Source organism: Teleopsis dalmanni, chromosome 2 (assembly GCF_002237135.1).
Source record: "Teleopsis dalmanni isolate 2A chromosome 2, ASM223713v2, whole genome shotgun sequence".
NCBI lineage: Eukaryota > Metazoa > Arthropoda > Insecta > Diptera > Diopsidae > Teleopsis > Teleopsis dalmanni.
In genome coordinates, this window is record NC_051847.1 from 193,026,825 (window position 1) to 193,037,399 (window position 10,575).

General features: G+C 25.8%; 1 non-coding gene across 1 annotated transcript; it reads right to left on the reverse strand.

The window, feature by feature from the left end:
- Window positions 1-2,938: 2,938 nt before the first annotated feature.
- Window positions 2,939-3,102, reverse strand: LOC119686522. The gene has a single exon (XR_005252945.1). It is a non-coding gene; the product is annotated as a U1 spliceosomal RNA (small nuclear RNA).
- Window positions 3,103-10,575: the final 7,473 nt, after the last annotated feature.

Consider the following 10,575-nt stretch of genomic DNA (forward strand, 5'->3'; position numbering starts at 1 on the left):
GAGAGAGAGAACATTATCAATCATAGAATATACTAAACAACGAGAACCAGTTCCAAACTTTATTCAAAGACAAAATGTTGAACAACATCAGTACAAAAAAAAAAATGGAAAATCTATACTAAAATCATTTGCAAATATCTTCTATTAATATAAACTATATAACGAATATGTGACCTTAGAAGCCTTCCAAACATCGGCAAGCAATTACCTAAAGCCACCGAACAAATCTTACTAATTATTTAAATGTATTAAAGTATTAATTTGTCAATGAATGTAAAATCAAATTTTCAAAATCAAACGTTGAAAATTAAATGTTTTAAATCTATATGTTAATGTAAGGTATGAAAGTATAAAAGCGGGGGTACCGCCTTTTTGATCGTGGTAGCCCCACGCCAGGTAATTATGATCTCTGTGCCAAACATTTATGTTAAGAGTGAACTGACTTCTAAACTGAAACACTTCAACATCAAAAGAACAGATAATTTGGTGGTGAGTTGTAGCTTCCTCTATAACAAATCAGTTCTCAACATCTGTCTAATTTTGAGCAAGAAAATTTCGTACAGCGTGAAAAACAATGTATAATTTTTTATATATGGATTTTTTAACAATATACATAATTATAAAAATATACCAAACCAATAGATTAATTATTTATTATAAATTATAAATAAATATTATATATAGTCTATAATCTTTTATCTATATAAAGTGTTATATATAGTCCATATTATATTATATATAGTCTTATGTATGAAAAATTCTAAAATATTAGATTTCTTATAGAATTCCTTATAGAATTTATTAAAAATCTTGAATATGTTTACAATCAGAATCATAGAAAACCATTCTTAGTATTTTTATTTTATTTAACGTAATGCAAAAAATAATTACAGATTTAACTGTAAGAACAACCCACGATTTTCATTGGCTTTTTTATTGTTTTGATTAAATAAAATTAGTAGTTTTTAGAATACAAAAAAGCTTTTCATTGCATTTACATATACGAACATAATCAAGTTTTAATTTACTGTAATTTTTTTTTTTTAAATATGCCAATGCCGTTGCTATATAAAAACGATTTGACTTTTTGGGAACCTCATACTTTTTAATGTCGTTTTAGATTCTTAGAATGGCCTTTAGCTTTAAAATGCCAATATTCTGAAATCATAGTTACTAATACGTACTTGTTTTCGTGTTTACAAAATTCATTTTAGTTTTATAGTGTCAATGTTCTTAAATCGTATTTCTTGAGATAATTTACTACACATATTAAATTTTATGAATAATTGAATATTGTCAAAACTTGCAAATATTTTTAGAATAATTTTAATATTTGTGTTTAGCTTACAAACATTATATGTAGGACATCTAGATCTTTTTTTTATAAAATAGTACAAGTACAAATAGATATATAGATAGATCATTGTTTTACAAATCGGATAGTTTTTGACTTCTTAACCTGGAATGCGGCTATTTTTTTATGAATTTCTCTAATAAAACAAAAAAATAACAGTCACAATCGAGGGAAGAGGTCAAAAGCTAACCGATTTGTGAAACAATGATATATATATCATACATATAAAGCTTGTAAACTATATAAAACGTTTAATATATATACAGATATTGTTGAAGGACTTCCTAAAATATTATAAAATTCGATTTCACAATTATATTACGAGCAAGCACGCACAATTAAAAGTATATGGTTTATAGCGTACAGTAGCTGATAACTCCCACTGTAGTTCAGATATCTTAAATACAGATGTCTCTATGTTTTACGTGATTTCCTGCCAGGGCGGCTCAACATCACGGTGCTCTTAATACACGTATTAATTTAAGCGTCAATCAACGCCCCATTGGAATAGTCTGCTCTATTCCGCCGGTACCAATGAAGAAATTCATGCAAGTTGTAACTTCCACCTTGGTAGGATGCAAGGCCTACCTAATACCTCTGCTACAATTTGGGCTGCAGCACCCGGTTTGAAACGCACACCACGGCGAATGAATGACAAGCAAAACATTCTTTTCGCTTGAGTTTGGGTATTAACCACAGCCACTTCGAAGCCAACACCAATGGCCAGTACAGCCGAAGCTGCTGGGCCACTGACCCCCGAAGTACCAGATAGCATCATCTCTGGTCAGATGTCACAAGTTGCCGCCCACAACTCACTAACATTTGCACTTCTTGCATAAGTGCCAGATGCCATAAGTGCACTGGGGGATGTTAGTCGCCTCTTACGACAGGCAATCCTAACCGCGGGAGTATTCTTTTCCCCTCTCCGCAGGAAATACTTTAAATAAAATAGTCATCGAATATTGTTTAATCGTGAGCAGTGCGTCTGATATGCATTTACTCAACTATATTTTTGAAATTATGAGCTACTATAGCCAACAAACTATGGTCCGGGCATCCTTTTGTTCCCTTCTAGTGGTAAGCGAGATCGTCATGTACACTATAACCATCACCATTGCAAAAAATAATTTGTTACATAGGAAAATGACAATATTTTATGGAGTAGTAAATCTAATTTTTTCTGCACAAAAGAATGATTTTAATAAATATAAAAAACAGTTTCAAACCACCTTATCTCACCATTAGTCTAATGGATAGAACTATATTTAAATATAAACATATTGGCAAATATATAATACATAATGTTATATATAATGCTATGCTTACTTCAAAATCTAATACATAATGCTCGTATGTCGCAATTTTAATATGTTTTAAGTAAGGAACAAAATATATTCATCATTAAACTCAATACTTTACGACCATACATCAACCCTAGCTTACTTTTCCTAATCTCAAACATTTCTTCTAAGTAAGAGAAACACTGCATTACATTACTAACTTCACCACCATAATAAATAAGACTCAGTAAATAATATATGTAGTTTCAAAACCTTGTTTTCGCTATCTGAATGTATTAATAACACCGGGACGGCGCGAACGCCATTCCCGACTACCAAAAATTACACGCACGAGTTATTCGCATTAGGAATAATCGCGAAGGTCAACTCAACCGTAGTGCAATGGCCAAGCCTCACTCCGGGGGAACCGCCTTCTTGATCACGGTAGCCCCTACGCCAGGTAAGTATGATTTCTGCGTTCAAAATTCATACTTTAAGTGAACTGACTTCTAAACTGATTGAGAATTATATTTTGTATACACAAAAACACATAGCATTCTTCTGTGCATAAACACACAAGCACGTAGAAACGTAGAGAATGAAAAATTCCGGCTTATAGTTTCATAATCGCTGCCATACAGAAACATGATAACCCATTTTTTTTTGTTTGTATTCACATATTTCTATGTAAATAAAACAATAAAATAATATTTTCTAAAACAATATGAAAAGAATATTACAATAATAATTATTATAGATTTTAATAACAATAATATTACATTTATACACTTTGTAAGTAAAGTGTATATGTACATATGTATATAATCAGAATGGTTTGAATAAGAACATCATATTTAATTACTGCAATTTTTTTTAAATAATGATAAAAAATTTTAATACATTTTGATAAAATTTTGAGTTTATTTATTAACCTATTCAATATAGACAATGGAATAAAGAGGATGACGCTTAGATATATATTTTATTAATATTAATTTATGTTAGATTCTGATCCTAATGATGAGCCTCAAGGAGAGTCGAAATATAGAATATATTAAAAAATTTTAAACATACGTTGAATTTTAATTTTAACAAAAAGTGATCTATAGCCGGATAAAATAGATATAAAAACCATTTCGATAAAATATATTAATAAAATAGGAATTAAAATTTAATAATTCGAGTCGAAGGCCCCGACAGCTAACGCTCGTTTTTCCTATCTTAGTTATAAGATTTTATATTTTGTAATTAATTATAACAAAAAACCAAAAAAAAAAAAAAATAAAAGGAAAAAAATTATTAATAAATTAGTTAAAACTTCAATATAAATATTATTAATAGAATATATATAATAGAAAATTAATAAAATATATTTCAAAAACATTCAATTTCTTATAATATATTAAACATATAAAAATTCATTATCTATAACATAACTGTATATATGCATACAACATATGTTATATTAGTAAGAACATAAGAACATATAATTATATTAAACTCTTCTCTCAGTGGTTTCTATTCTTCTCTATAATTGAAACTAAGTAACAAGTACCTTTTTAACATTATTTAGCTATAAACTTCATCTTAATTTAATTGTAATTAATCAATTTTAAATTAAAAAAATAAAACTAATTTACTTAGTTTAGCAATATTCATACATCGTGTGAAAGAGTTAATTACTGAATTCACTTTATAACCGGACAATATAAGATAATCTATGTTGCTATTTTAAGCAACAAAAACAGAGTTGCCAACTTATTTTTATATATATTAAAAAATATGAGCTATTAATATTTAGAATAGGGCTTTTTATATTGTAAAGAACTCATAAACTAATAAGTATTGAAAAAATAAAGCGCTGATTCGCTTCAAATTACTTTATATAAATATATATAAAATCTATATAAAGCAATCGATTATCAAACTCTAATATGTTTATTTCGTGTAAATATTGAAGATATTTTCATATATAAATATTGCAGGCACCCGTAGCAAAGCAAGAGTGCATACCTAGTAGACAATATATGTAGATAAAACAATTGCAGTAGTTATATTAGTAAATGTACAATGTAATGTTAATGGACTTAAAATTTATAAGTACATACCGTTATGCACAAAATTATATATTGACGTACTTTTATTTTATATTTTATTTATTCATTTTGACTTACAACAATGTTTAAAAAACTTAAAATAGTAGAAACTTAATTTGGTATAACTAAATTTTATTATTGTAATTACAACTGGCAACTCTACCGCTTTTGTAATGCGTTAAGGGTCTAGTAAGCCATGTGAATTTATATTTAATTTAAATTTTTAACACATTAAAATCTTTTTAAAATGTTTACAGTTTCTAAATTAACTAAGATGTCTTTAATAAGCTAATAGTTACACTTAACATCTATACTAATTTGAAAGAAATAATAAAACTAACTTTATTTTAATACTTGTCCATTTACTCAATAACGGAAACATTACATTATTTAAAAAATAAAAATATGTGCAGTTTAATTTTCTTATTGTCAGCTGTCATTTGAAACACGTCCAATATCGTATAATATGTTATCAAAACTTCTCATATATACATATATTGTTAATTGTTTAATACAAACCAAAATAATTTCGATTAAGTGACTTTCAAGTGAACTAAGATACTATAATTAAGAAACTTATCAAGCAGATTCTTATTGTACTATTATCACTTATTTCTTAATACATTCTATTCTGAACATTCAGAATCTATTAGATTGTATTCCAATTGTATACCTAATTTAGTATATATGTTAATTTATAAAAAATATCATTTTTAATCATTTAATATTGAATCGACTAAAAAAAGTGAATTTTAAAAAATTTTTAATAATTAAAAATGTTAAATTAATTATCTTGTGGTGATAATAATTTTAGTGTACAACTCGTTCAACGTAGATCACTTCTGAAAAAGTAGATCCATGGGTTGTTTTTTTTTATGCTGGTTAATAGGTCTGTCTAATCGATTATCTAACTCTAATGAGCTACACTCTCTCAGATGTTCTCATATATTCGAAAATTTGCTGGTGGAACGCACTTGTGTAACATATACACAGTGTTACTTAAAGTTCCTAAGAGTAGCTCGTGGAACAGACCTAATATAAATTTACTAATTGATTTTTTAAACATTTAAAAAAAAAACAAAATGGCAACGCCATAATAATTTACTAATAAAATAAAATATTTAATTTTTTATTATTTATTTTTATTTTTATTTAATAAAAAATTACAAAATAAAAGTATTTATGTACATTATTGTTATAAGAAGAATAACACATTAATTCGAATTCAATATAACATTTCAAATCAAGCACGTAGCCATGGGGCTGAAGAACGGCATCCCTTTCAAAATAAATTTAAAGATTATATTTATACATACATATGTATTTCAATATAAATGCATAATTATTGTTTAATAAGATAAAGATTTTATTTTGCAAATTACTTAAATTATCTGAAAGTATCACCCCTAATTAAATTTCTGACTACGGGCTTAATTTTTATGTACAGTACTTAAAAATATATGTATGCATTGACATACCTGCCAGCAAGTAACAATGACCAATAATGATCATTAAAAACTCTGCTGCTCTGCCGCAGCGCTGCTACAAAATGTGTTAAAAACGTGTTGAGTAAAAATTGATTACATTACTGTAATGATGTTATTTATAAACTTATCGTTAAAAATATAAAATTATGATATATGATATACTTTATTTTATTTTTATATTATTAATTATTGACACTTTTAAAATTAGTGTATAGCACTAAAATATTAATGGTTATTAATATTTTAATCATTAAAAGTTTAATATGAGCTCATTTAAAATTTTTTTTTTAATATCGTGTTATTTATATACTTATTATTTCTAAATAATTTACTAAGTGTTTATTTTTTTATAGGCTAATTGGTCAAAACTTTTTTTTATTGTTGTTGTTAAAAATAAAAACAAAAATTAAGAATTCACAATTTAATAATTTTTATTTTTCTTCGATATTTCGACTTTATTCTAAATTTAACATTTAAATAATTTACTTTTAATTTTTTTTTTGCACTACAATTCAAAATAGCGTTGAACATTTTTTTTATTTAGAAAATAAGTAATTATAAAACACAGTTGTATAATTATTTAAAAAAATATATGTTTATTAAAATATTTACACTTTTATTACTATTTGCACCTTTAAATGAATCGCTTATTACTTTAATAAATTCAAAATTATTACAATTATTTTGACATAAACAAGATTTTTGCTAAAATCTTCTAATCAAAACAACGCTTCGCCTTAATGGTTTACTATCGTTAACTGCTTTTAATTACACTTTCGTTGTTTTTGTCTTCTTCACTTTTATCAGATCATAATTTTTTGCTAATAAAATTTGCATAGGTGAAATTAGGTAAACAAAAGAAGATGTCAAATGTCAATGCCAAACTCTAAGAGCAAAAAAAAAATGAGAAATGAATGCTTGTTCTTGATTTATGTGTGGGGTTTTATAGCACAAGAATTTAATACAATATTTTAAGTATGGTTTATTAAGTATTGCGTTTACAAATGTTAAATGCAGCACGATTAATTAATAATGTAATTACAGTACAATCTTGTAATTACAAAAGATATAACATCACGGCCTTTTGTTAATTTGAAAGTACTTTATAGATAATATTCTTTAATTAAAGGTTATTTTAATTATTTTTTGGTGTATTGTTTATTTGATCTTACGTTATTTAGAGAGTATATTATGTCGGGCATTTGTTAGTCCTAGAGTCTCATGTAACTTCATATATAAATAATTTCGAAAAAAAAATTGTTGTATTATTTATTATATATAAAAATATATATAAATATAAAAAATTGTTTATTTCTACAAAAAAAAAATATGTTACCTCCATGTGGTAAACAAAATTTTTTTTTATTTTTGCTATAAATCTTTTTTAAAATCAATTTAAAAATGTAAAACTTGAACTTTTCAAAATTCCTCTTACCTGCAGAATCCGAATCAAGGTCATGAAAAACCACAATTGTCTACCATACAGAATCGACACGGCAGCGCTGAAACATTATCACAAAATTTGGATTTTTTTTTTCTATTTGGTGTCTTAACTGAGGTGATTAAAACCAAGTTTCCATTAAAACCGAACTTCAATGATTTTGCAAAGATTTCAAACTTTAAATGCCACACCAAAATTTTAAACAAGTAACAATTTTTCGTTGAAGATAAATTTTTAAAATGCTGTAAGCTTAGATCTTGAATGCATCTAACAGTGACCTTCAGTATTTAGTGGTCAATGTTCTAAAATTTTATTCCATCTAAGAAAATTGACGTAATGTATCATTAACGTATAAACGCAGATGTGTATTAAAAAACAAATTAATTATTTTGGTTAGATAAATAAAATAAAAAGAGTCATCACTTAGCGACAAAATTATACGATGAGGACAACTTGTTAATTCATTAGCGTTGCAGCAAGAAAACCGATTAGAAATGGTCACACTTGAAAGTCTCAACATATATATAATGATATCTTTCACAAAAAAAACAGGTAAGGGTCTAAATTTCTGTATAAGATACTATCTTCATACATAAACCCTCTGTTTCTGGCATCGATCTTTTACGATTAGGGAAGACTTTCACTATAAAAGATTATGATGTGATATATTTCTTCAAACACGCTTTTAGAGTGGAGGTCTCTGGCTATCCTGTTTCAGTACTGAATTTGTTTTAGTGGAAGGCTGCGCCCGGTATTAAGATTTAATTCAGAGCAGTACTTAGCAGGGTCAGTCAATCCAAAATTGATATTTAAGATGTTGTATCTTTTTTGATGTGTGTGATTATTTTTTATTAATTCAACGTTTTTCTTTTGAGTTAATAACTGAGATTATAAATTGGAAAATAGTCCCGAAATTTTATATATGGGTAAATCGCGAAATTTTCAATCCAAATTCCACATCTGCTACTTACCCTCACATAAATAATTATATAAACACATTAATTTATAATTCATAAATAAGTTTTTTGATTAAAATAAATCTGATCATAATAACAAAATAATTTAATTAAATGGTTTGTTCTCCGTAAAAACTCAATATCTACTACCGTAAGAAGCTATGAAAAATTAGGTTGTGTTCAATAAAGTTCAAGAAGCCAAAAACATTTAATTATAAAAGAGTTATAAATGATTTTCTTTAAACGAACTACAGGTGTGCAATTTTTATAAAAATTCTTATATGATTTTTAAATAATAAATGTATAGTAATACATTATGATTAGCAAAAATAATAAAGTAATTATTAACATTCTTAATGAAACATTATTATCAAACACACCTAGTAAATATTCTTGAATGGTTTTAAATAAAAACCATGTCCAATGTGGAAAAGAGTGTGGCGGTTTTTAAACTTTGTGGGCATTGAATACTTTTAAACAATGGCCATGTAACGAATGTTTACACTATTTTGAGCTACTCTTTTTACTACACTATATGCCGTAATAACTTAGTTCGTGAGATATCGGGTTGTTAACTCTTATATTAATAACACTGACAAAAAATAGTCACACCTTTTAACTGCAACTCAATATAGATGCTTATTGCAGTTGTAATTTTATCCCATATTTAATCTTTATTTAAATTTTATATAGTCGTTATTTAATATATCATAGTTTGTGTAATGCTATGTTCGGACACACCTTAATTTCAGAAAAATCTTGATTTCATCTTCGTTTCAGCGAAATTAAGTTGTTTTTTCCATACAAAATACAGTTTTAAGGTTAGAACGAAATTAAGAAAAATGACCTTAATTTCTTTAAAACGAAAGCTGAAATTAAGGGACATTTCAAATGCAACTATACGTTAAATACATTTTTAGCAAAAGATAAAGTTTAGATAACAAAAAAATGATACTTTTTTTAAATAAATGTTAATGACAAATGAAAGTAGTGCAAATTTTTAAATTTGAATATAGTAAAAAAACTTTAACTGTTATTAATTTAAAATAAAGTGAAAATTAATAACTCACATACCTGTAAGCTAATAAAACTACTGTATGTCATTCTTTATAGCTATAATAATCAACTTTTAAAATTTCCCAGATGTAAATAGTGTTTGGAGCATGTAATTTTTGACATTTGATTTGTAAACAAAAAATATATGATTTCCTTAATTTGGGGCAGTATGAGCAGTGTCGAAATTAATTTAATTTAATTTTTACGAAATTAAGGTATTTTGGCTGTCTGAATATAGTATAATTAATTTTTCATACAAAAATTATCACTTTTTTACCAAGTAGATAAATTTATACATTTATAAGGTTTATAAGGCATTTTTCAGTTTAGATGAGTACTCGTACTATTCTAATATCTAATAATGACATTTATTGGCACAAATGCCATTCAATTCATCTTGAAAAGATTATTTCTAATACAAACATATATTGATACCCTGTATAGGTAACTAAAATTTTATTAAACATGTACTAAAAATATTAAATTATTTTACAAATGTGTGTAAATGTATGTAAAATATTTAAAAAATAAAATGCCATTCATTTCATCTTGAATAGATTATTTCTATTACAAACATAAATTGATACAGGTCACCCTGTATAGGTAACTAAAATTTTATTAAACATATGCTAAAAATTATAATTAATTTAAAAATGTGTGTAAATGTAAGTGAATATTTAAAATAATTATATAAATTCATAATTATACAAATATATTATTATTATTAATAATTATTATTATTATTAAATAAAATTTTTAATAAATAATATACATCTTGCGCAGCACTATCCTATGTTTCATTTTCACTATTCCGCAGTGTTTGCATTTTTTTTGCTTTGCTTTTGCCTTTTGCATTTGTCATAATTCTTTCAACGAAATTCTACATTTTTCGATTATTCATTGTG